This window comes from Manis javanica, chromosome 11 (genome assembly GCF_040802235.1).
Source record: "Manis javanica isolate MJ-LG chromosome 11, MJ_LKY, whole genome shotgun sequence".
Classification (NCBI taxonomy): Eukaryota; Metazoa; Chordata; class Mammalia; order Pholidota; family Manidae; genus Manis; species Manis javanica.
Genome location: NC_133166.1, coordinates 10,530,397 through 10,552,145, shown reverse-complemented (window position 1 = coordinate 10,552,145; position 21,749 = coordinate 10,530,397). Strand labels below are relative to the sequence as shown.

General features: G+C 44.6%; 1 long non-coding RNA gene across 1 annotated transcript in view; it reads right to left on the bottom strand.

Moving 5' to 3' along the window:
* LOC108398150 (uncharacterized) overlaps window positions 1-7,995 on the bottom strand; it is a 61,751-nt gene extending 53,756 nt beyond the window's left edge. Inside the window, exon 1 of the long non-coding RNA XR_001853338.3 lies at window positions 5,683-7,995. This is a non-coding gene — a long non-coding RNA (uncharacterized lncRNA). The remainder of the gene's footprint in view (window positions 1-5,682) is intronic.
* Window positions 7,996-21,749: the final 13,754 nt, after the last annotated feature.

The window sequence follows — 21,749 nt, the reverse complement described above, 5'->3', positions numbered from 1 at the left end:
CTACACAGCTGTTAAAAGGTGATGGCTTTACACTAGTTCTTTGTGCTAGAATGGAAAGATCCCAAGGACATAATTCTAAATAGAAATGAGGGAGAGAAAGCAAATTTCAGAATGATATGCACAGATTATCTCATTAATAATCACATGAATGTATATATTGGACATGTATCCAGTGGCATAGCTCAGGAGGGCAAAGCAGGGGGACCTGTCTTCCCTGAGTGTAGGCAATAAAGGGCTACATCAACTGAAGATAATTTAAAACAATCATTGTAGACAATAACTTGAAAACAATATCAGCGACTATAAAATCTACTTGGTCTGCTTTTTCTTATCACCATGAGCAGTGAAAATAAACAATGTCAGTGATAAAACACTATTCCCTGCTAGGGTGTTCCTCCCACTTTTTCCCTCCACCCCAGTCCTGTATGCTTCTGAACCTTCCTAAGTACATAGAAAAACTTATAGCAGTAACTTATTTATGGTAATTACTAAATAGGAGGGTAATTTACAGAAGGAAGTGGGGGCAAATGGAGGTGTGTAAGATTTTTACTTTTTACTTGCTACTTGTTTATTTTTTTTAATTATTTTTGTAGAGATTATATTCATTTATTTATGATTACTTGATTGTATAGTTAAAAAAATTTTTTTCATTTGTAAAAAGGAATAACATGGCAGGCAAAAGGATTTAGTTCAGAAAGTCAGAAAAATGGAGTGCCATAACAGTATATAACATTTCTCCATATAGATTAGATCACAGAATATGGGTTAGATATGGTGACTGCATTTTCAGGACTAAAAATCAGAAGCCAATGTGTGCCAAAGGATTTTTGGTCCAACTTCTGAGTAGGAGAGGCAGGCTGGGACATCCAATCTGGATGCCAAAATAATGGAATTTCTGGGATCGTCTGATGGGTTTATTATTACAAATAGACTGTTGAAAATTGAGCCTGTCCATAAATCCCTATCCCACTCCTGTTGGGATCTTTTTTGGACCTGAACTCCTCCCAACACAGTATCAGCTGAAAGCCTAGCATGCAGCCTGCTTTCCTTGAGCCCAAGGTCTTGCAGCCCTTGCTCCCCCTGAGATGCATCAGAAGCCCTGACAGAGTGGTCCTAACTTCGCAGTTGCCTCAGCAGCATCCGGGGACACTGTCTGCCCTCACCTGAGGAGGCAGCTGTTTTCTTGACTCTCTTTCAGCCCCTTGGTTCTCTCCTGGCCTCCCTCTACCCCCAGCACAGTCACCTTCTGCACCTCCCACCCACCTCACCCCACCCCTGGGCAGGCAGCTGAGCCAACCCAGCCTGGGCTACTGATACCCATCCTGCTGAGGCTAGCACAGAGAGTCCCTGGCACAGGGCAAGCTGAGGCCATGAAGATGAAATTGCTGGGTAGAGAAAGGAGGAGGGGGACAGACCCAGGGAAACAGGAACAAGTTTGCCAAGAAACCAGACTAACGAGGGCTGAGTGGAAAAAGAGAAGTTGGAGCAGGACTCAGAGAACAGCTTGGGGCCAGTAAAGGAAGTGGGAGAGAGGTGAGAACTAAACGTACCCAGCAGCTCTAAGTGTGAGAAAGGATGTCAAGGTAAACGCATAGATTTATTGCTGAGAAGAACCAAACAAAAGGCTCCAGGGGGCCCCAGAGCACTCTGCGGGGAACAGGGACAGACCATCTCTCAGGAAGACTGCTCTCCACCCTGGCTGTGTGACACTGAGCAAGTTCCTAAACCCCCTAAGCTTTACCTGTAAGTTGGTGTCCTTCTAAACATTAAATGAATTCAGGGAAGGAAGTGAAGTTCTTAGGCTAGCATTCAGTAAGTCTGAATTTCTTCTTCCACCAAAAATTGATGGTGATGATGAAGACGCACCTGCAGCTTCTCACTGTCTTTAGTGTGAGCAGCAGACACACCAAATAATAGTGAATTATGGGAGCTGACATTGATTGTGGGACTATCATTCGCAGGCTCTGTTCTAAAACATTACCGCAATCCTCAACCCTATGAAGTAGATACCATGATTCCTAATTTACAAGTGAGAAAGTTAAGGCTCAGAGAAGTTAAGTAATTTGCCCAAGATACATAGCAAATAAGGGGCAGCACCAGGATGAAAATCCAGGTCTAACAGCAAAACCCATGCTCTCTGGAACTGCACTCTGTTCCTTCCCTGTCGTAAGGCAGAAATAGAGAAAAGGTTGAACAAATAAAGGTCCTATCAGTGGCATATGCAGTAACCCTGTTACCCTGTGTGGGAGCAGCTGCTGCAGGAAGTTTTCGGGAGAGTTCCCATTTGACAGGGGAGGTCCAGGGGCAATGCTGCTGCCAAGATGAAGTCATAATCCTCTCCCCGACTGCCAGAGATGGGTGATGGCATCCAAGAGCAAGCAGATCACATATGGAACCTGTGCAGACAGAGCTGTATGCAAGGACATTGCCTCATGTTACAGGAATATCTTGCAATAAAGGATGTGATAAAAAGTCCAGACAGAAAGGGATGATGGCAGGCTGTCTGGGACAAGCCAAATCAAAGTTTGCCCATGTGTCTACAGCTCTGTCCACTCAGACTCCAAATGTTCCATCCTGGTTCTGTAGGCCAAAAGCCCTAGGATAAGGGAAAGGGTCTGAAGGAGATGCTGTCTGGGGAAGGTCAGAGCACCAAACAAGTAAAAGAAATTACTACTGCCGATTTAATGACACCAATGATATTAGAGGTTTTTGTAAGGGTTCTAGGTATGACCACCACTTCATTTATTCACTCACTCATATAGTTCTCCAGGAAACATTTATGGATGGCCTACTGTGCTCCAGGCCCCGTGTTAGATGTTAGGACACCCTAAGGAGTCCCCAGGAACTTACAGAGTACTCAGGAGATGATAGAAAGCAGGCTCTTCCAACACAACTGAGCAAAACCCCTGCTATCAGAGAGGGCCTGCCACGCGCAGCCACATGGTCCTCCCTGCAAGGTGACTGAGACTGTGGGAAGCCAGAAATACCTCCCGCAGTGTGCAAGCCAGAAAGAGCATTTGAGAAGTAGTTCAGCTCTCTCAGTGTATGGAGAAGAAAGCTGTGAACCTGAACTGTAAAAAGGATAAGCTGCAAATCAAGACTATATAGGGTAGGTATCAGCTGAATGGCATTATCACAAGTTGGGCAGGATTTTAAAGGAGACATGCATCACTGTGAGTCAGAGAAGGCTTCCTAGAAGAGATGGGGCTTAAGCTGGGCTTTCCTGGAAAAATAAGGGTGTATGTGTCTATGTGTGTGTGTGAAGGGGAGATACTTGGTTTTTGGATATGAATCAAATTGTTCCTTAAGACTATTTAGTTTTCTTTTATCCGATTTGGTAATCACCAGAAATCTTTCAGATCTGCAATTGCTTGGTGTTTAAGATCTGCTTCTAGGTGTGATAGTACATGTTGCACAGGCTTTGGGGTCTGACAGTCCTGGGGTCAAATCCAAGCTCTAGCATTTTCTAATTGTGTGACCTGAGTTTCCTCATCTGTTAAATGGGAATCATACTACCTTCCATTAGTTGTGATGAGTATTAAATGAAGTAATATATGTAAAGCTGGTAGCACAGGGCCTGCCACTCAGGAGACACATAGCATTGCTCTTAAGTGTTGAGATAATTATTTATCTGCACGGACGCTAAGATATTTAGAGTGTACCCTGTAGTCATTCAGTTTCCATTCATTCTTTTATCAAATAATTAGGCACAGTGCCAGGCACCAAGCTAGATGTGAGACACAGCCACATACCAGAAAGACATTTTTCCTGCTTGCTCAGAGCAGTCTAGAGGACATCAGGCATGTAAACACATGATCACGGCACAATGTGCGGACACGTCAACACATGATCGTGATACAACATGCACTGCATTGTTAATAGAAGCAGGTGTAGCTCTTGGTGGTGGTCAGCTGCCAGGGAGACTATGCTGGAAGGTGCTTCCGCCAGCCAAGTCATTACTTCTATTTGACAGCTCTAAGCTTACTCTGTATTTTCCATTTAACATCGTTTCCATTTAACAGCAGAATAATCTGAATAGAAAAGAAAGTTTTCTCTTACTAGTCAGAATCTAACAGAAACTTCAAGAAGCAATAAAAATATACCTGAGCTTAAGCTTCAAAAAATGTACCCAGCTCCTCCTCTCTCCCAGAATGGGGTGCCCACGGAGGCAGGCATTCGTGATGACTCCCAAAGATCCCCATCTCCTGTGAGCCACACCCTGTGTCTTCCCTTCCTGTACTGTACCATGGATGGCTTTGTGCCAAAGAGAAAATGGCAGAAGTGATAGATAGCATGGCACTCCTAAGCTTAGGCTATAACCTCAAGTGCTCTCTCACATACACGCTCTCTCTCTCAGTGACTTGCCTCGGGAAGAGAGGAGTCTTGAGCAGACCCACAGAGAGGCCCACATGGCCAGGAAGGGTGGCCTCCTGCCAACAGCCATGCGAGTGAGCTTGAAAGTGGGTTCCCCATCCCAGGCAAGTCATCAGAGAATGCAATCAGCCAGCAGAGAACGCAAAAACCCCATGAAAGGCCCCAAGCCAGAACTACCCAGCTACACCATTCCCAGATTCCTGACTCTCAGACCATCTGTGAGATGAGAAGTGCTTGTTTTAAGCTACTACGTTTTGGGGTGCTCTGTTTCACAGCAGTAGGTAACTCATTCAGTGCTCCTCATCTGGGCTGCCAGCGTTCTGCTCCTCCCCTGTGGTGGTACTTACCACACTGTGTCGTAATCACCTGTCTATGGGTCTGTCCCCTCCTCAGGTTGTGAGCTTACTAGCGCTCATGTCTTACTGTCTTTGCACCCCCATCACCTGGCCCGGGCCTGATCCATAGCAGATGGCCAAGACACTTCATTGGATGAATAACTTGCATTTGGATGGCGCATTAGAAGGGACAAAGCATTGATGTATTCCCTTTCACACAGTCTTCAGGGCAACCGCAACCAATATCAACTCCATTCAGCAGATGAAAATATTGAGGCTCCATGACAAAATTACCTCACATCCAGTAATTAATAAAATCAGGACTCAAACCCAAGTCATCCAATTTCTAGTCTAATCTCCTTCCTCTACACCAAACTGTTCTCCATTTAGCTTTAGGTCTGGGGCGGGGGTGAGGGGTAGGGAATAAGGGCAAGAGAAAAATTAACCTGGAGAGTGGGGAGCTGTCTGATCATGCTGATCATAGAGGAAGGGGTGGTGGACACGAACGTGGCTCATTTATGAATAGGCCGGGTCTCTGTAACACTTCCCCACACCCTACAACTTGTATCTCATTTAATTCTCACAAAATCCTAAAATAGGAAATCAGTTGTTTTCATTCCCACGTTATAGATGAGAAAACCAAGACAAGATTTCACATATGGTAAGTCCTAGAACTGGGACTCAGGCAAATGCACTCAAACTCCTGGTTCAAGACCTTTCTGTGGGATTTCAAACTGCTTGCTTTTCCCAGTACTGAACAGCTGGATCTGGGGTTCCGATAGAATCCCTGATTCCTGCAGAAGTATGCAGGGTCGTGTCCTACCTCACCCTCATGCTGAGCTCCCAGGTACTGGCTCTCAGGCCCAAAGTCAACAGTTTCACAATATCCCTGTTATCAAAGAAAGGAAACAGCAGTGTTGTGCTTAGAAGTAAGTTTCAGTTCACATATCTTTAAAATGGGGACAATACTTACAGTGATGATTGAATGGGATGATGCATGTCAAATGGCTGGCACATAATGGGTATTCACATGCATGGAAATACTCTTCTCCCTTCTTCTCTCTCCTGTATTCCTACGAGACATTGCAGGACAAGAGCACATACCCTTTCGCAAGTTCCTCTTCTCCCCATACGCCGGAGGGGGAGGCAGAGAGAGAAGAGGGAGTTTCCAAGGGCCTGTGCACAGGGTCCAGCCTGAAGGGAGCTCTGCAGTGGGATTTTTGCCTTATGTCAGCTGCACAGCAGGGCAGGAAGAGCGCTGTCCTCGGAGGGCAGGTATCATGCTGAGGAGAAGCAGCCTCAGCTGTTCCATGGATCCTAACGGAATGTGGCTCCGGGCCGCCTGACGCCTTGCAGGGCTGGATAAACTTGGCCTGTTCCCTTCCATCCAAGAGACCTTTCACCTTGAGGGCTCCGTGACCAGAAAAACATCCCAGAAGCCAATAATGTCTCATTCTCTAGGGATCCTGGAAGCAGACAGTTTCTGGGCTGGACATCAGGGACAAACCCATGAACTTGAGAGGGCTGAGGGCTTCATCTGATCCCAGGAAGTGGAGTGCCGGCCGCATGTGCCAGAAGACAGCCTCCTGCCAGGAAGAGGATCTGAGCTTTGTCTCCATGCATGCCGGCTGTCTAGGATTTCATGGATGGGCTGTGAAGATGGCCAGGCCCCAGCTGCAAGCTGATCTTGCAGTCCTATTTAGTGCAGTGCAGAGCAGTTAAACAACCCAGAACCTTCCAGGTGCAGGCCTTGGAGGAAACATGTGATTTGTGGAAAGGTCATGGGCTTTGAAGTTGGAGAATCTTCAGTTTAAGTCCTAGCTCCACCATCTATTAACTATGACTTGGGAAACATACTTAACCTCTTTGGGCCTCAGTTTCTTTATCTGTAAAGTAGTAGTGATAGTAATGCCTGCTTTGCAAGGCTGAGATAACAATTAAATGAAGCTATCACGTGTAAAGGGTATCAAATAGTGTGCCTGCTGCCTGATCAGTGCTCAGCAAAACAATCTTTATTAATAGGTTTCATGGGGACATGGAGTAGTGAATAGCAGCCACAGTTAGAGAGACAGTGCATGTAAAATTCAGTATAACTCCTTTGATTTTTTTTCAACCAGCTTACATTGAGGAACCTCTAAGTGCTCAAAACTAGAGGGAAGATACAAGAACAAGGGCCCCTGACTTAGAGGAACCCAGGGTTTAGGTGGAACCTGAGGTAGTTGAGTAAGCAAATAATTTCTATCAGGGTTCTAAGTGGTCTGTGATAAATAAGTAAAATGCTATGGGAGCAGGCTGGAGGTGGTGCTTACGTCATCTGAAGGCGTTAGAAGGGGCTTCACCGAGGAAGCAATTCTTGGGCTTCAGTAGTTGAGTCTTAAAAGGTGAACAAACAGGAGCTCCTCAGGTGAAATGTGTGTGGAAGGTCATTGCTGATATCGGAGACAGTGTGTGAAAAACACACAGGGGCATGAAAGAGCTTGCTTAGGGGAACGGAAACCGCGAAGTAACTGGGCATAAGAGCCGTGATAAAGAGCCATCAGCTTTGAGAGATACTCAAAAGACTTCACTTGCCTGCGATGGAGGTGGGACTTTGCTCCAGAGGCAAAAAAAAAAAAAGATGATTAATTTGTTTTCAGGAAAGATAAGTGGGTGGAGGGTGGAGGCCGGAGTACAAAGGGGAAAGACTGGAGGTCAGAAGACTGGAAGCATCTGGAGATAAGGAGCTCGTCTGGGTTACAGAATCAGGAAGTCAGTGGGGGATCAGGAAGAGAGGCGAGACCTCCTGGCTCCTGGTTTGAACTTTTTCGATTAGATTGCTCCTCCTTCCACAACTTTGAAACCTGCTTACTAAGCAAACCTTGGCCAAAAATTACAGAGTTTGTGTGAACAGGCAAATAAAGCACACAGAATTGCAACTAGGTGTGATTTGGACCAAGATACCTGCTTTTTACCCACTGTTTGCTACAACATTAAAATACTGTGGAGCAAGTGGAAGTTCCCGTGGCCAGGATTCTCACCTGGCCCTGGTTAGCTTGCTCACTGCACACATGTGGGCAATACGTTGTTATTGACTCTATGTAAAGAGCTCTACCCAGTCCTCTGGGCGACATGGCTGCAGAAAAGCAGAGGCTGGAGTGGTGGCAGTGCCAAGGACAAAGACTGAGATGGCTGCAGGGGCAGAGAGGCCCAGAGGCAGAGACTGGCTTGCTGCATGCAGACTTGCTCTGGGTGGATGGGATTCTAGTGAATGACCTGCCACCGCAGGAATAAAGTTGGATATAAACTCTTTCACCCCAAGAACGTTGCACTGTCATTTTTTTTCAGTCTCACTGAATGCATAGTGAACTTGTCTGGGGCTGAAACTTATTGGCAAGAGAAATATGTTCACCACTTTTCTGAGCATTCACTCCCTGAGGTCTATATGCCTAAGGAGACTTCAAATCCTTACTGATTTGGGCCATTCATCTAATTTGTTCAAGCCAACCAGCCATCCACAGAACCACAGGACCATCCATTCATCCACAGAAATGTATTGCCAGAATATTGTGTTCTAGGCTGGCTAAGTCCTGGGGATATAGGGCTGGAAGGCAATTTCTACTCTCAGCTCACAGCTGGTAGAGAGATAGAGAAGCAAATAGGGGCAGTGATGGATGAGTGCTAATCCACGAGAGAGATGTGCTGATTGCCCCAGGAGCTTGGAGCAGGCACGATCAACAGTCTGAACCATCAGGGAAGAAGGGGACACTTCTGCCAACTCTTGAAAGGCAAAGAAGAGGGCACAGAGGTACTCCAAGTAGAAGGGAGAGATATGCTGTTTGGGTTATAGTGCAGTGGTGGAAGTGACTAGAATTCAAGAATTCAACTGTCTCCCTAGTCCTGAAGCCAAACACATGCTTGGCCTATTTTAATTAGATAAATGACATTAATTCAAATTTCTCTTATGGCTTCCCTCTGGCACCTCACAGTATAAGAACTAATCCAGTGCCCGCTTTGCCCCAAATAACGAAAGAGGTACAATTTGCTTGGCATTTTCTGACCTCCTCTTTTAGTCCCTGTCTCAGGCTTCTCCAACTCTGGCTCCGGTGCCCTAAGTTGTTTCTCCTACAACCAAGTGCCCTCTTCAACCCCTCCTTGACAGGGGCCCAGATTTCCAGTCTGTCCATTTGCACTCACTTCTCTATCAAATTTTAGCTTCTGAATCAAATTCTGCCCAGCTCTCAGATGCCTTTACATTGTGAAACTGGAACTCCATGGGTCACTGTATTTAGTTCATAACTCCTGGCCATCTTAAAGCTCTTACCCTGTTAGAGGGGTCTACACCCAACATTTCCCTTCCTCACTCAACTTGTCCTCTGTGAAGTGCATGACATCATCATCTCTCCATTCTCGGTTTTCTGTGACATCCCATTCTCTGGGGTCACCTCCTACCTCTCTGGAAGCCCCCTAGGTAAAGCTCTGTCATGATACTTGTCAAACATGCAGAGTTTTAATCATCTCCCTGTTGTGGTCTTCCCACCAGAGAAAAAACTCTGTGTCCTACTCACTTTTCTCTTCTAGTTCCTGTGCATAGTGGCATGAATAAACATTTGATGAATGAATAAATTAGTAAAACAATGGACTGAAGTCTCTGGAGCAAACTTCGCCAATGGAATGCCACTCTAGAGGTAGGAATGGTAAGCATAAAAGGCAGGTAGAGAACCAACTTTTGGGACTTCCAATGTCCCTCCATGCTATAGGCCAGTGCCTGCTCTGCCTGTGGCCAAGGTTAGTTTCAAAAAAAGAAATGCTGCTTCTGGGAGAGAAGGCAGCATCTTACACTTTAATTTATCTGAGCCCTGTGTGGCCTAATTTCTCCAGGCCCATTTCTGTGGGCTTGTGCTACTTTATATATGGCTCTTATTCATGAACTAGGAATTATTAATGACACACCAGGAGCTGATATTATACCTGACCTGAATTATGTTTTAACATTAATGCTGTTACACTGAAGTTAATATCACTAAAAAGAAAATGTGTAGTCCCTGCTTTATTACTAGAAAAATCCCAGCCTTTGGTTTGAATTTTTTTCCCCAGTTTTATTGAGTAATAATAGCCATACATCAAAGTATGAGCCTGAGGCATGCAGCATAATGGCTTGATTTACATATATTGTGAAATGATTGCCACAGTAGGTTCAGCTAACATCCATCTTCTCATAGAGATGCAATAAGAAGAAAAGAATTAAAAAAACATTTTTTTCTGTTCATGAGAACTCTTGGGATTTCTCTCTTAACAACTTTCCTAAATATTATACAGTGTTAGCTATAGTGTTCATGCTGTAAATTATATCCCTAATACTTATGTATCTTATAGCCAGAAGTATGTACCTTTTGATCACCTCCTCCAATTCCCCCTTCCCCCTCCCCGCCCACTGCCTCTGGTAACCACAAGTAAAATCTGTTTTTCTATGAGTTTTTTTTTAGATTCCACATATAAGTGAGATCGTATCATATTTGTCTTCCTCTGTCTGACTTATTTTTCTTAGCATAATGTCTTCAAAGTCCATCCATTTGTTGCAAATGGTAGGATTTCCTCATTCTTTATTGTTGAATAATATTCCACTGTATACACGCCACAACTCCTTTAACCATTCATCTACTAATGGGCACTTAGGTTGTGTCCATGTCTTGGCTATTGTCAATAGTGCTACTATGAACATAGGGATGCAGATATCTTTTTGAATTAGTGTTTTCATTACCTTTGCATATATTCCCAAATTAATTTAGTTTTTATGTTAAGATCCAAGTACACTAAAAAGTCTGACTGACTAGCCATGTGAAACATATGCTCAGTGTCCTCAGCCAAAGCCAAATATGAGAAAAGTCAGACAGTGTATAGAAAACAAATAAATGAATCACAGTGTTGGGTAAACTGCTGTTTGGCACAAATCCATGAACACAGACCAAGAAGCGTCTCTGCAAAGATGTGAGAAATATTTGTGGATAATATCTTAGAAACTGATCTGAATTTGACCTGAAATCTTGACTACAACTGAACTTTGTCCTGAAGGAGTAATACATAATGTTTTCCTTCCATACACATTTGCTTACCAATCTGTCCATGGATCACAGGTGAGTCTGCTCCCTGCAGAGTGAACTGAATGGTATGGTGGCCGAGGTTGTCCGCATGGCCAGCTGGAGCTGGGCTGACCGCAGCCCTGGGAAGCAGGGTAATGGAATCCGGCTGCTCAGAGCAGTGGAATGGGACCAGGACTAGGAGCCCTGGATCAAATAGCTGAACACCACATGTAACATTCTTTAAAAAGCCCCGTGCTTACCCTGTGCATTAGCATGCCACTGACTATAGACTGTTTAGTCTAGTGTCCAATTTGACATTTAATTACAATAAGCTTCTTTATGGAATCTCTTATTTCATAGTTAAAGTCACCTTGAAATATTAGGGATGAAAAGAGAGGAAGGAATTGGCCTAAGTTTTCCCAAATCTGCTGCTTGATTAGTTCTGTGTGCTAAGGTCAAGGCAAAAGGAGCTACAAAAAATGAAAGGGTACAGATCCTCCTGCTCTCATGGAGTGTAGAGTCTAGGAGGAAACAAAAGACAGTGATATTATATCTGTAAAATAAGGTAAAAGGAGAAAGTAATAATAAAACAATCCCTGTGGGCAAGGCACTATCTTAAATGCTTTACATATACTGGCTCATTTAAACCTAACAAAAACCAGATGAGGTAGATACTTCCATTAGCTCAATTTTACAGATGAGGAAACTGAGGCATGCAGAGGTTTATAACATGCCCAAGATCACAGCTAAGGCACCATTAAGGATCTGAACTCAAGTGGTATGACTGTAGAGCCCGTGTGCCTAATCTCTGTGCTATTGTATCTGCCAGCACCCTCTGCAAGGTACGTATCAAAAGAGTTCTGAAAGCTCCCTTCCAGGGAGATACTCACTACACCCAAAGAGGATGATTACTCAGACATTGTGGAGACGTGATATTTGCACTAAACCTTGAAGGATGGGGAGGAATTGGACAAATGTTGGCAGAGAGAGTGAGGAAGAATTCAGAGTAAAGAAGTGGAGTGTTTCCGGGTTGACAGCAGCATTAGTAAAACATGGAACAATAAATAAATGCACATGATTTAGGGAAACAGCCAAGATCAGTCTGGTTGTATTAGAATGTGTGAAAGCAAAATAGTGGGGGAAAGGGTTGGGAGGGTAAGTTGGAGCTAGACCTGAAAAGTTTGGTCATAAAGATGATCTTTACTACCATATTCCCAGTGCTTTGCCAAACCGACTCACTTATCCCAAGAAACTTTGACAACACAAATGAAGAGATGAGAAATTTTTTTAAGTGACTTTTCCCCAAGGACCAGCAAGTGTACGAGGAGATACAAATTCTAGTTCCCATTTTCTGCTTGTCAACTGTGAATATCCTTCCAGATGTTGCAAGTCCGCTATATACTGTCAAACCATTACATAAATAAGTGCACACATCATAATAAAGATGGTAGTCAGATTCTTGGCAATAATTCTTGATAATCATGAAAGGTTCTAGACCTTTTTTTAGAAACAATTGGGGTTGGACTTATTATTATAGCTATGCAAGTAATATGAAATTAGAGGATAAAGTCACTTCCATGTACTTATTTTAGAATTGGTAGTCTGTAGATACCATGTAGCCTATGCCAGATTATTTTGCAGAGGAAGCAAAAAGAGCTTCAAAGGTTAAATGGACTAACTCAAAGTCACCCAGAAAATCAATAGCAAAATCACTTTTTGAACAAGAAATTTGGGGGAAGTAAAATAAACACTTTTATTGCACATTCATAAAATCTGCATGTAAACATATCCAAAATTCTGCTATACCACCACTCATCCATGAATCTTTAAAACTTGGTTCAAACATAATATTCAAACAGGAGGCTTTTTAAAATGTTGAACACCATTTTTTTTACACTTGCAAAGGTGATTTCTAAAAATATATACCATGCTACAAAATAATGCAGTGGATATATTAAATTAACAATAACTGACCATAATTGAGCACCTACTCTGTGGTAAGCATTGTGCTGAGCCCTTAAAGTGCATTATCTCATATCAATAGACAACAACCGTCACATACTACTCTTATCCCCATTTTATGGTTGAAGAAGCAGAGATTTAGTAACTTGCTCAGGGTTACGCAGCTAGTGAGGACCAGTCTGGATTCAAACCCAGGACTGCGTGGTACCAAATTCTGTTATGGACTGTAACAATACATGACCTCCATAGCTGCTAGGGGATTATACTTACCTTTTACCAGGAAACTGAAATGATCCAGCCAAGGTGTAGAAACTGGAATATTTAAGAATTTTTCTGTCTTTAAAGAATTTTTTGCCCTTAACTGAAAGCCTCTAGGTAGATAATGCTTCTAACAGGACTTCCTATCTGTGTGTCACAACCAATCACCTTTGCTGTACTTTGCCAGGGAAACAGACACCCTTGGTTTATCACACAGTCAGAATTTCAGGGACTGTTACTGTTAGTGACTCTTGGCAGTCTGGGGTCTGCCTGAGGCTGTGGCCATCAAACAGCTGCTCTGCCATGAGTGGAGAGCCTTGGTTAGCCTGGGACCTTGGGCATAGTCCAGGGTCTGGAGAAGCTGTACTTTGGCTGGCGTGGGGCTCAGCCTTCTGGCCTGCCTGCCCTGCCATGCCTGTTATTCCACTGTCCACAGGCCCTATTTAAGAAATGGCCTTTGGCTCTCCCATGCCTCTCTGTTCTACTGCCACCGACCTTCTTTATACCTCCAGCAATTACCTGTTGCCAGGACTATTCCAAAGCCCACTGTGTCCTCACACACTTTCTTGACACCTTCCAGTCCATCCACACCTCTGCTACCAGAACGATCTTGCTGAAACTGATCAGGTCAACCTTCTCCTCCAAACTCTTTGATGGTTTCATGCTGCCTACAGAACAATTCCTACTCCTGAGCACAGCATTCAATATCCTTCACAATTTGTCCTTTCTTGACCTTCTGGGACTCAACAAATTTTGGGGAACTAGTGAGTACTCTCCTGTTTAGAAATCCTGTTAGCAAATAATCCCTCTACTGTTATTCAACAATCAAATTTGCTGAATGTCCATAATGTGTTGAATTTTAACAATCACTATTTTTCCATAGGATAATGGGCATGGTTATGGACCTAGAGTCTAGAGGCCTGGGTTTAGGTGCAGTTCTAGTCCTTTCTCTCTCTATGGATTTGGACAAGTCATTTCCCTCCTCTGGATCTCAGTTTGTTCATCTGTGCGAAAGAAAGTAGATTGAAATGATCTTGAAGGTTCTTAGAGACCATGTCTACACTGGTCGCTGAACTAGAATCCCTCAAAGGAAGAACCAAGAATACTAGCCCCAGCCAGCTGAAGAAGTGTGTTCCACAGCTAAACCCTGTGCTCAGCAGCTTGGACGCATCCTACTTGGCCCCCTCACCACTTCAGCACTGTCTCTCGGGGTCTCCTGACTGGCCCTACACTAATCACAGCACTGACACTTCATCTTCAATGTAATAGACCCTGGAGCTGAGACAATGGAGCTCTTAGGGACTTCAGCTACGATCACTTCTTCTGACCAAGATTTTTCTTGGCCTGTGACTGCTGAGCTCTGACCAGAAAAAATAAAAATAAAAGCCCCTCCTCCCAGAAGGGCTAGTGCTGACTCAGCAGGCCACAGGTCTGGAATTGGAGCAGGAACTCTTGTGGACCAGCAGGGACCTTGGGGGCTCCAGGAAAAGAGGGAAGAAAAATCCAGGCATGCCCAGGAGAAACAGTCACCAGGGCAAAGAGTCTTCCAGAGATGAAGGCGGCAGGGCATGTAGGAAGGAGCACTGCTTTACTGAGAACCTTCTATGCACCAGATGCTTTCAATCTGGGCTACAACTTTGCAAGGCAGCTTTTATTTTCCCACTTGCAAAGCTCAGAGAGATGAACTTTTCCTGAATTACATGAGTAAGTAGCTGTGAGGTTCAAACCTAGGTCTCCAAAGACCCATGTTCCTCCTTGCACACACCCTGAGAAGCATCTGGCAAGAATGTAGGAAGTCTTGAGATTAAGGCTAGATGCTCAGGGAATATTCACTGGGTGGTTATATCAAGGAAATGGGCAAAATACTAATGCGATAATATTGAATCTGAAATCACCAGCACTGACAGGGAGAAAAGGTAGAATTACGATCACCATGCTAAATAGCTTTAGGTTCGTAAATGAATGTTGTCATTTGGGGAGAGAGGATACAAAATGATGTTAATTCTTTGACCATGAACCTGACGAAGGAGCTGGGTGTGGCATCAGTCTTCTTGCCCACACAGCTGTCTGGGCAGGCTAATCTGTGGCTTGAGTCTCTCTCTGCGGTCTGCCCAGTGGCATGCTGTACTCTAATCTCCTGGCTTCACTTAGCTGGATCGTTTTGCTGAGTCCTGACTCACTCGTTTCCCAGCCTCAATTGTTCTATGTCAATGCAGACTTCTTTTACAGTTGGCCTACTTAGAAATACAGGATGTTGGAAGGGAGCTACCTTAGAAGTCACCTAGTATAACCCCCTCACATTACAAATGAGTGCGCGGGCCACAGAGGAGGCAAGAGGATTCTGAACTTGGGTGGGTCTATTCGTCAGGCACCTGGGACCTCAGCAAGGTTGGCCTGCGGGCTGTGGGAGGAAGCTGGGCTCAGGCAGCCCTGGAGCTGGCAATGCTGACTTGGCTGCAGTAATTTGGAGGTGGGGGTGGGGCACAGGGAGGAACCCAGCCCCCTGGAAAAATGGTTGCAATAGGAGAGCCGAGTGTCAGGATCTCAGCCAAGCAGTCTGGAGTTCAGGGCGGGGCTTCTGTCCCAGCAGGGAACTGTGGAGCTGGGACGGGCGTTAGGCTGCAGGTCAGTTGTGAGGATGGGACAGACATGCCCAGGAGAGTGACAGGATATGAAGAGAAAAGTTCTAACTTGGAGGCTATAGGGTGTGCAGAGCACAGAGAAGTCCAGATTAGTGGCAGCCTGCCCTGTGGTGGGTTATTGGTGAGGATCTGCTCACACTCTTTAGGAAGGCTCCAGCCTGCCACTGGAGGAAACCCGGACTCCAGGTCACAGCAGGGAAGACGGCACTGAACACTCTCCATTCTGCCTGCTAAATGTCTCTAGGATGTCCCTTTCCTCCTTTTCTACTGTCATCATCCTGAGCCCTGAATTAGTGCAATAGGATTTTTGTTCACCTTTTATCCTCTACTGTACTCCTTCTAAAGCGTTCTTCTCGTTGTCACCAGAGCCATGTTTCTGTGACACGCGAGGACATCACTTGCTTCTCTAAATGTCGGATGGCCTGCCATTGCCTGGCAGCCTCTCTCAGTTGGGCTTCCACGTGAGAATCAAGCCCTACAGAAAATTACTTGGGTGCCGGTTTTCTCTGTTCTCTCTGGGATGGCACATAGCTAGCATCATCTGGGTATACAGGGGAGAAGTGGATGGTAAGATGGATGCCTTAGGTCAGGAGGGCTTTATTTTCTTGTAGAGCCCTGGTTGAGACAGGCTGTAGAGGACAAAGCCCCAGTGTCTGTGGAAGCCTGGCACGCTAGGTTCCACACAGCCTCAGCCCAGCCTTCTCTGGCCTCGTCTCCCTGCCGCACATCCTATGCTCTGGCCACACCAAATTCTTCCTACTTCTTCATCACGCTGTTCTGTTCATGTCTTAATGTTCTTCCTTCCAGCTGGTCTCCTTACTGGCATTGTAAAATCTTAGTCATCCTTCAAGGCCAAGCTCAGATGTCCTCTCCTCTCTGCGGCAGTGCCTCTACAACCTCCAAAGGTTGATTAAACTGTTCCTTCCTCTATATGCCCTTTTTATCTGTGCATGTGCCACTGTAGAGCACATGGTTCATAGCTGGAGGTTTACTTATCTGTGTGACCTACAAAATTTTGAGTTTCTGCACAGCAGGCAACATTCCCCTGCTGCCCTCCCCCAACAACTTCCCTGACCTGAATACATGTTTATCGAACTGAATGGCTTGAAGCTCTCTGGATAATCAAAGACAGTGCTAATTCTGGAACACAGGATTTTTGACTATTGGTCCATCATTATTTGGGTTTCTGCACATGACAACAGATCGATCAAACAGTAAATATGCCAGTGTCAGATACGCAAGTGTGCATGGCTACAATATGGGCTGGGAGAAAACTTCTGAGTACTTACTGATCAAGTGAGGGAATGAAAGCTGGTAGGTACCCCCCAGGAAGGGAGAATGAAGCAATAAGGCACAGGAGTAGACGCCATCTGGAGTATGCATAGGACCAACTTTACAATTTCCAGGAAACAAGAAAAGGAAAAGAAGAAGAAATAGTGGTGGGGTTATGTGAAGGACACATACATCAAGAACTGATGTCTGAAATGACTCATAAAAGCTGAAATCTGATAAAAAAGAGAACTTGGCATTTGCATAATGCAGAATACCGTCACATACATGATCTCATTTAATTCTCAGAGTAACCCTGTGATGAGGGGTGGGAGAAGGGGGTAGAGTGTGTGTGTTTGAGGGGGTGGGTGAGTTATAGTTACAGTCCTTCCTACAGAGGAGACAATTAAGGCTCAGAGAGAAGAGACATGTCAAACACCCACCGTCCCTAAGTGACACGCTGGCACTGCATGGCCAGCCTCTGGCTCCAAAGCCACAGTCATTTTATTTAAGATCAGGGAGGCAGCTCCTCTGGTCTAAAAGCTGAAGGCTTTTATAAAATCAAATAGGATGACATATAGAGGTTCTCCTGGGCCATGACTCAGAGGGACTCTCTGTAAACTCGAGACTTTTCTAGGCTGTTTTAAAATGCAGACAGAAAACCATTAGTCAGCTGACATGCAGAGAGTGGGCTGACACAGAGCGATTCCCGGCTTGGGCAAAAGTCTGACCTGACTAAAGAATCTGGGGCAGTACAGAAGAGCAGAGGGCAGTCTGCTTTTACCTGCTTGCTGCAGGGGGTGCATAGGACACGAATGAGTGCCCTGCTGCTGTCCGTTTTGGCCGGCTTGGCATGAAGAGACAATGTCAGCAAGCTGAGTGGAACAACTGAGACCACAGAGGCCCTCAACTGGTCCTCTTCCTCATATTTGTCCACAAACCTTGAAAACTGAGCCCTTAAAAAGTAAGTACCACTGACCAGACTCCGTAGTAGATGCCTTTTGTTGTCATTTAGCAACCTTGGTCTGCATTTCCTGTCACCCCAATAAAACAGTGAGACCCTCAGGGCCGCGGAGTTGGTTTAAATAACTGTACCCCGCTATCTGGCATTCTGAATATATAAAACAAGTGGCTCAGGAAATGGCTTTTTGATTATAATAAAGAGTTCATGTTTATTAAAAACATCTTTTACCTGAGTCCACAGGATGAAATTCCTTGATTCCCCTTCCCTTTTCTTCAAAAGTTATCTAGTCTTTTTTTTTAATCCTGATTTATTAATTCAATGGTAGTTACTATTGAGGACCAACGATGAGCTAGGTGCTACCGCATGTTAGGCCCTATGCTAGGGGCTAGGTACTGAGAGGTAAGCGAGAGATGTCCCACCTTCATGAACATTAGAGCTAAGGTGACAGACTGGCATGACTGAGAGACACTGAAGAGACGGTCTGATTCAATAGCCTTGTTTTAACAGTGAGAACAAGAAGTCCCAGAGAAGGGTAGTATTTCACTGAAGGTCACACAGCTGGTCCGTGGCAAAGCCAGATAAAGAAAATGGTTCTACTTTTCCATTAAAACCTTGATCTGAAGTTACCAAGAGGCCAAGAAAAGAATTATCTTTCTTCCCTTCTGTCCCAACTCCATAAATCTCTTTCTTGGCTTCTTGGTTATTGGAGAAAGTGAGTATTTTCCTACCATGTCTTTTCTGGGACTAAGCATGGTCTGTTATAGCCCAGAGTTTCCTCATTCTCTGGAATGCCCTCTTCCATGTCCCTGGTAAATCCACCTCTCCACGGAGGGTCTCTGTCTTACAGCCAAAGCTCCAGGACCAGAAAACATGCCACCCGAGGCTCAGTTTTTCAGAGCAGAGTGTGTCAGCTCTAGAAAACACCGTGGAGTTCTGTTTCACTGCCGTCTCAAAGATTCATTCTGTAAGGAATTCTAACATAACATCTGTTTGCTTAGGGTTCTCCAGAGAAACAGAACCAACAGAAGATTAGATAGACAGGTAGATAGATAGATATAGGTAGGTAGATAGATAGATAGATAGATAGATAGATAGATAGATAGATAGATAGATAGATAGATAGGTAGGTAGATAGATAGATAGATAGATAGATAGATAGATAGATAGATAGATAGATAGATAGATAGATAGATAGATAGATAGATAGATAGATAGATAGATAGATAGATAGACAGATACTCTCATTTTAAGGAATTGGCTCATGAAATTAAAGAGCCTGGCAAGTCCAAAATCTGCAGGGTAAGCCAGGAGCCTGGAAATCCAGGGACAAGCCAGTGTTGCAGTTCAGGTCCCAGGGCTCTCTGCTAGCACTATTCCTTCTTTCTTGGGAGGGGTCTATTGTTCTCTGCAGGCCTTCGACTGATTGGGTGAGGCCCACCCACATTATGGAGGGCAATCTACTTAAAGTCCACTGATTGACAAGTTCCTCTCATGCAGAAACACCCTCACAGAAATGTCTAGAATAATGGTTGGCCAAATATCTGGGGCTCTATGGTCCAGCCAAGTTGACACATAAAACTTAACATCACAATACTATAAACTGAAGTTTCTACAACCCTAAGAGTCATCTCAGATCTAAAGTAGCTGTGTGCATGTCAACTGCTGGGGGAACCAACAGCATTGGAGAGAAGGAAGGAAGCCTGCCCAAGATGGAAAGGCCATCAGGTGGACAGAAGTGTAATGACTGGAAAAGATCAGAGAGTTTTATTTGGGAAAATATAGAGACTCACTAGCCCTGATCCTTTTCCTTCTATTCTATTTCATAGATGAAAAGAGAAAAATCCAGAAACCAAAAACCAGTCAGGGGAGACACTGCCCTGCTCTTCCCCTTGGACATGCTTTGTGGACCAGAGTTCCACCAACGAGTCTTTGGGGCCGAAGATATTTCCCCTCCTGACTCCACCATGTGGGGAACCAAGATACTTGGCTTCATGTTCAGGTGGCTATAGGAGAAGGTCTGTCACAATTCTGACTTTTAGCGGAGCTGCAGCAAGTCTTAGAGCTCTGAACACGTCCCAGAAGGGCTTTGTGCAGGCAGATTCTTGTATACATTCAACAAGTATTTTTGTGCCACGCACTGTTCTAGATGTTGGCACTACAGCAGTGGACAAAACCCACAGAAATCCCCACTTCCTGGAGTTTACATTCTACCAGGAAGACAGACAATATAAATAAGTGAAATAAAACATATGATATGCTAATGACAAATGCTAAAGAGAAAAACAAAGCAGGGACAGGAACTAGGAAATGCCAGGAAATGCATGTTGCCATTCCAGATACAGGGGCTAAGGAAGGCCTCACTGAGAAAGTGACATTCCAGTAATGACTAGAAGGACCTGAGAAGGTGAGCAATGTGGACACCTGGGGAAAGAGCATTCCAGACACAAAGAACAACTGCAAAGGCTGTGATTGTGGGGCTGAACTGCATCCCCCAAAGGTCTATTGAAGTCCTAATTCTTGGTAGCTGAGAAATTAGATCTTAATTGGAAACAGGGACAATACAATGTAATTAAGTCAACATGAGGTCCTTAGGGTGGGCTTCAATCCAGTGTGCACGACTGCTGTCCTTATAAGCGGACACAAGGACACAGATAAGTAGGGAGAATGCCCTGTGATGATAGATCATGGGGATGCAGCTGCGAGCCAAGGCATGCCCAGGGCTGACGGGCAGCCTCAGAGGCTAGGAAGAGGCAAGGGAAGATCCTCTGCGCAGCATCCAGGGGGAGCATGGCCCTGCTGACACCTTGGTTGTTTTTTTTTTTACTTCCAGCCTCCAGAATCAAGACAATAAATTTCTTTTGTTCAAAGCCACCCAGTTGGTGGCACTTTGTCATGGCAGCCCTAGGAGACTAATGGGTCATGAGGCAGGAATACACCTGGCACAGTGAGGGAATGCAGAGGCCAGGGTAGCAAGGCTGGGAGGAAGAGGGGTTCGTAGCAGACGCTGAGATCAGCTAGTACAGGTCAGAGACGTGACACCACCTGACTCACCCTTTAGCAGGTTCTCAGATAGTTGTAACTGTGTGCTGTACTCATGAATGAATGGAATTATATCTTATTAAATAGATGAAATAAATAAAAGAAGTGGTAAGAAAGTCACCAAACTGTGTAAATACTAATACCTATAATTAAATATTTAATTTGTTCTTTGGGTCTATTTTAATGTAGAGTGTTGATGCATATTTAATTTTAAAAAGATGAAATTTCTATTGAAAAAAAACTGACCATTTAGGTAGCCAAGCATGAATTCTCTTATCTAATCTCAACTTGATCACACTAGTGGCCAACTGGGTTATTCAGACCAATAACCACATGACCCAAAACCGAAGTCCCAAAAATGTCAGCCTCAGTTGCCCTTATTCTCTGCCACCTATGGGTTCAGTGCCTGCTGCCAACCGATCTGATCTCTCAGGATTCCCAGGAAAGACGGTCCAACTGGGCTTCCTCTTGGGTCAGATGTCCACTCCTGAGCCCATCAACCATGGCTGAGGCCTGCACCATTTTGAATAGAAAACTGCTGTCCTTCCAAGGCTGTGGGTGGAGTTCCTTTTCTAAGAAGAGGATATGAGAGTGAGAAGGACATGCGGGGCATCACCAGCACAAAAATCCTCAGCTGTGGAAAATACAGAGACTCACTAGCCCTGATCCTTTTCCTTCTATTCTATTTCACAGATGAAAAGAGAATTCTGCAGTCCATGATCAGTTTTAAGTTCCTGTATGACCTTGAATGGAGTTAAAGTTTTGAGCCACTTTCCTCAACTGAAAAATAGAAAATACCCCTTCCTCAAAGGTTTGTGCTCATTTGTTTTTCACAACAATTTTACATTTT